Source organism: Bison bison, unplaced genomic scaffold (assembly GCF_000754665.1).
Source record: "Bison bison bison isolate TAMUID 2011002044 unplaced genomic scaffold, Bison_UMD1.0 scf7180017864324, whole genome shotgun sequence".
In the NCBI taxonomy this organism is placed as follows: domain Eukaryota; kingdom Metazoa; phylum Chordata; class Mammalia; order Artiodactyla; family Bovidae; genus Bison; species Bison bison.
In genome coordinates, this window is record NW_011494896.1 from 11,262,974 (window position 1) to 11,269,023 (window position 6,050).

The following is a 6,050-nucleotide window of genomic DNA, read 5'->3' on the forward strand; positions in this document are numbered from 1 at the left end:
TTGAAATACTAAATTTGACTTATTGAAAGGTACCAAATTCAGTCTTTTAAGTTCTATACCTTTACAACAATTACTTCTTTCAACATGAGAGTCAATAGACCAAAGTTATTAGGGAAAAATTTAAAAAATATGAATAGTCAACATTTAGGCTAGGAATTCAAATATAACTACTGCTTATATACATTTCCTTATCTAACAAATGAGGAACTATAAACCAAAAACGTTTGCCTAAGATCAGGTCCACATGTGTTATAAGGCCAAAGTATTGGTCAAAGGGGCAATCATGACAGTCATTTTAACCACTGACTTGGATCATAGAACAATTGGCTGATTGTGCCCAGGACTTGAGTGGATGTGCAGGTTAACACAATGTAAATTCCAGTTGACAATGCACACACTTGTGGAACAAAAGATAGGTAAATATAACATGGGCTATAAGGCCACCAAGGTACTAATTTTTCCTTTTTTCACCCTAACTCTTCTAATTCAACTTTGGTGTCTTGATTCTAGGGCTGCTGCTGTATTTCTAAGAGGAACTCTTCCCAAACCAAAGGCATGACATGTTTGTGCTTCTGAGTCATAAAGAGATGGACCTTCAGGAAAGATGGCCTACAGATTCAAAAGTTAGGTATATATATCTAAATGCCTGGCCTAAAAAATTCTAAACAAACCGAATAAAGCAACACACTTATTCTTTTGTTGTTAAAAATGACCGGGCTATAAAGGTTTCAGTAGATGAGGCCACACAGAAGGTAACTGGGACTGAATAAAAAACTGAAAATGTATAGTTTCTAAAAAGAGAACTAGAATATATAAGGTTGGTGTTATTGTTGGAGAAATACTGAATAGGTTTAAGAGAATATAAGAAAGGAATGAGAGGTTTAAGAACCATTTGCTTCACACAGAATCTTTAAAATAGACAACTATACAAAACTTATCTATTCTTAAGACATTTAAAGAAGTTAATACAAAGTGGAAAATGTAGTGTTAGTTATCTTCTTCCTCATCTTCTTTAACTACTGGGGTACCATCTAGCTTTTTCAGTTTGGGCATTGTCTTGGTTGCCTCTTCAATCCAGTTCTCAGCAGAATGTTTCTCTTCCAAGAGATTGCCTACAAACACCAGGTCTTCTAGGCATGGCAGTTTTGCCAGCTTCACAAATTCAGCCATCTTTCACCAGGTTATTAGATATGTAGAGAATCTTCAGTTTCTTCATTACATGGGTCCCTTTCAACTTCTCAGTAAAATTGTAGGGGATCCACAGTTCTTCTAATGTGTCCCCTACTACTTCCAGTTCATTTACGTTGTTTGTGTTGTTTCTTCCTAAAGACAATATTCTTAAGGTTTTTAAGTCATTCAGGTTTGCAGTTTTTTCAATGCAGTTTGTAGTCAGTGAAAGCTTCTCACAGTTAGAAAGTGTGGACAATGATGCGTCCATCTTCTCTACAGGGGGAATCTGGGCATACAGCCTTATCGCTCTGGCTTCAGATGGCTTCTGGCCGATTTTCTCTTCCCCTCTGGCTAGTGCTCCTTTGATTGTTGTTGCTTCTGCCATTCTGGCAGTTGCTACTGTCATTTCTGTTTGTGTTTAGTTCTGTTTGTTCATTTGTTTCATTTTTTAGATCCCACATGTAAGTGAAATCATACATTATCTGCCTTTCTCTGACTTGTTTGACTTCACATAATATCCTCTAGGTCTATCCATGCTGTTGCAGATGATAAGATTTCTTTCTTTTTTAAAGACTGAGTATTTTTCCACTATTGTTGGCAGAAGGTGTTTGCTATGACTGACAAAACTCTGTTAGCTTTTGTCCTGCTTCATTTTGTACTCCGAGGCCAAACTTGCCTGTTACTCCAGGAATCTCTTAACTTCCTACTTTTGCATTCCAGTCCCCTATGATGAAAAGGACAGTTCTGGAAAATCTTGTAGGTTTTCATAGAACCATTCAGCTTCAGCTTCTTTGGCATTAGTGGTTGGGGCATAGACTTGGATTACTGTGATATTGAATGGTTTGCCTTGGAAACAAACCTACATCATTCTGTTGTTTTTGAGATTGCACCCAAGAATTACATTTTGGACTCCTTTGTGTGAGGGCTACTTCATTTCTTCTAAGGGATTCTTGCTTGCAGTAGTAGATATAATGGTCATCTGAATTAAATTCACCCATTCCTGTCCATTTTAGTTCACTGATTCCTAAAATGTCAATATTCACTCTTGCCATCTCCTGTCTGACCACTTCCAGTTTACCTAGATTCATGGATCAAATATTTGGGCTCCTATGCAATATTGTTCTTTACAGCATTGGACTTTACTTTTACAACAGATACATTTAATCAACCCTGAATATTCATTGGAAGGACTGATGCTGAAGCTGAAGCTCCAATACTTTGGCCACCTGGGAAAAGCTGACTTATTGGAAAAGACCCTGATGCTGGGAAAGATTGAAGGCAGGAGGAGAAGGGGATGACAGAGGATGAGATGGTTGGATGGCATCACCAACTCAATGGACATGAGTTTGAGCAAGCTCCAGGAGATGGTGAAGGACAGGGAAGCCCGGCATGCTGCAGTCCGTGGAGTCACAAAGAGTTGGACATGACTAAGAGACTGAACAACAAAAAAATTTCTGCTGTATCTTTATCCATTCTTCTACTGATGGGCACTTGTGTTTGCTTCCATATCTTGACTATTATAAATAATGCTACAGTGAACATAGAGGAGCATATATCTTTCCAAATTAGTGTTTTCATTTTCATCAATCCAGAATTGCTGGATTATATGGTAGTAGTAGTAGTGTTAGTCGTTCAGTCGTGTCCGACTCTTTGCGACCCCTTGGACTGTGGCCCACCAGGCTTCTCTGTCCATGGGATTCTCCAGGCAAGAATACTGGAGTGGATTGCATTGCCTTCTCCAATTGCCATTCTCTTCTCCATATATGGTACTTCTATTTCTAGTTTTTTGAGAAACCTCTATATTGTTTTCCAGAGTGGCTGCACAAATTTACATTCCCAACAGTGCACAAGAATTCCCTTTTCTCCACATTCTCACATTGTTTTTTTTTGATAATAGATGTTGACATTCTGAGAGGTGTGAGGTGATATTTCATTGTGATTTTGATTTGCATTTCCCTGATGATTTGTGATGCTTTTATGTGCCCATTGGCAATCCTTCTGTCTCCTTTGGAAAAATGCCTATTGAGGTTCTCTGTCCTTTTTTAATCAGGTTGTTTGTTTTTTTGATGTTGAGTTATATGAATTCATTGCATATTTTTAACATTAACCCCTTATCAGATAAATCATTTGCAAATATATCCTCTCATTCAGTAGGCTGTTGTTTTGTTTTGTTTATAGTTTCCTTTGCTGTGCAAAACGTTTGTGGCTTGGTGTCATCACATTTGTTTATTTTTTGTTTCTCTTGCCTGAGGAGACATATCCAAAGAGATACCACTAAGACTGATGTCACAAAGTGTAGTTCCTATGTTTTCTTCTAGAAGTTTTATGGTTTCTGGCCTTGCATTTATGTCTTTAATCCATCTTAATTATTTTTGTGTGTGGAGTGAGAAAGTAGAGACTGCATCAAATTTAAAAATTTCTTTATGGTAAAGGGAATAATTACAAGAGTGAAAAGGCAATCCATGGAATATGAGAAGATATTTTCAAGCCATTTATCTGGTAAGAGGTTAACATCCCAAATGCACAAGAAACTCCTACAACTTGGTAGCAGAAAAATAACTCAAATGAAAAATAGGAAAGAATTTTAAAATATATTTCTCCAAAGAAGACATGTATATGGCCACAAGGTATATGAAGAGGTGCTCAACATCACTAACCATCAGGGAAAGCAAATCAAAACCATAATGAGGGACTTCTCTGGTGGTACAATGGATAAAAATCCACCTCCTAGTGCAGGGGACACAGGTTCCATCCGTTGTATGGGAAGATTCCACAGGCCACAGAGCAACTAAGCCTGTGTGCCACAAGTACTGGAGCCAGTGCCCTCTAGGGCCCTCGAACCACAAGTACTGAGCCTGTGTGCTGCAACTACTGAAGCCTGTGCGCCTAGAGCCTGTGCTCCATAGTGGAGGAAGCCACCAAAATGAGAAGCCTACCCACCGCAATGAAGAGTAGCCCCAACTCACCACAACTAGAGAAAGCCAGCAAAACCAAAACCAAACCAAAAAAACCACAATGTGATATCACCTCACACTTGTTAAGATGGCTACTGAAAAACAAACACAACCACACAAAAGATTAGTGTTTGTGAGGATTTGGAGAAACTGGAACCCTTATATACTCTTGCTGAGAATTTTAATGATCCAGCTATTACACTATGGGAAATAGTTCACAGATTCTTCAAAAAATTAAATATAAAACTACCATTGGTGTGTGCATGCTCAGTCATGTCCGATGCTGCAATCCCATGGCCCGTAACCCGATGGCCTTTAACCCACTAGGCTCCTCTCTCCATGGGATTCTCCAGGCAAGAATACTTCAGTGGGTTGCCATTTCCTTCTCCAGGGGATCTTCCTGGGATCGAACCCATGTCTCCTGCATTGGCAAGCGGATTCTTTACCACTGAGCCACATGGAAAGACCCTAAAACTACCATATTATCTAGTAATTCCTTTTCTGGGTGTATAACCAGAAGAATTAAAATTAAGATCTCAAGGAGATGTTTGCACTCTCATACCTGTTGCAGCGCTATTCCCAGTAGCCAAAATATGAAAACAAATGTCCACCAGCAGATGAATATACAAAGAAAATGTAGTATATACATAGAATGGGATATTATTCAATCTTAAAAAAGAAGGAAGGCCTACCATTTGCGACAACATGGATGAACCTGGAGGATATTATTCTAAGTGAAATATGCCAGTATTATAAGGACAAATACTGTATTGTTGTCATTCAGTTGCCCAGTCATGTCTGACTCTTCATGACCCCATGGACTGCAGCACACCAGGTCTCCCTGTCCCTCACAATCTCCCAGAATTTGCCCAAGTTTATGTCCATTGCATTGGTGATGCCATCTAGCCATCTCATCCTCTGACTCCATCTCCTTCTGCCCTTAATCTTTCCCAGCATGAGGGACCTTTCCAGTGAGTTGGCTATTTGCATCAGGGTGGCCAAAATACTGGAGCTTCAGCTTTAGCATCAGTCCTTCCAATGAGTATTTGGGGCTGATTTCCTTTACAATTGACTGGTTTGATCTCCTTGCAGTCCAAGGGACTCTCAGGAGTCTTCTGCAATACCACAGTTTGAAGACATCAGTTAGCGCTCTGCCTTCTTTATGATCCAACTCTCACAACCGTATGTGATCACTGGGAAGACCATAGCCTTGACTATATGGATGTTTGTAGGCAGAGTGATGTCTCTGCTTTTCAACACCCCTTATATGAAGTATCTAAAATAGTCAAACTTGTAGAATCTGAGACTAGAATACATTGCCAAGGGCTGGGAGAAGGGGGAAATAGGGAGTTAGTCAATGAGTAAGTTTCAGTTATGCTAGGGGAATAAATTCTAGAGACCTTTTATACACCATAGTACCTATAGTTGACAGCACAGTATTGTGCATTTAAATATGTTAGGAGGATAGACCTCATGTTAAATATTCTTACCACACACACAAAATAATGGGTCACAAGGAAACTTTTAAAGGTGATGAACATGTTTATTACCTTTATCTTGGTGGCAGTATCATTTGTGGTTGTTCAGTTGCTAAGTTGTGTCCAACTCTCTGCAGCCCCGTGGACTATAGCCCACCAGGCTCCTCTGCCCATGGAATTTTCCAGGCAAGAATACGGGAATGGGTGGTCATTTCCTGCTCCAAGAGATTTCCCTGATCCTAGAATCAAACCTGTATTTCCTGTGTCTCCTAGCATTGACAGGCAGATTCTTTACCGCTAGTGTCACTTGCGAAGCCATTTTAAAGAATAATTAATTTGGAGAACTTACACAACTACATATCAAGACTTACTATGTTGTGGTGGTTTAGTCGCTCAGTTGTGTCCAACTCTTTTGCAATCCCAAAGACTGTACCCCACCAGGCTTCTC

At 39.5% G+C, this 6,050-nt stretch overlaps 1 pseudogene; it reads right to left on the bottom strand.

Moving 5' to 3' along the window:
- Nucleotides 1-987: 987 nt before the first annotated feature.
- Nucleotides 988-1,555, bottom strand: LOC104998176 (annotated as a pseudogene).
- Between the last annotated feature and the right edge of the window lie 4,495 nt (nucleotides 1,556-6,050).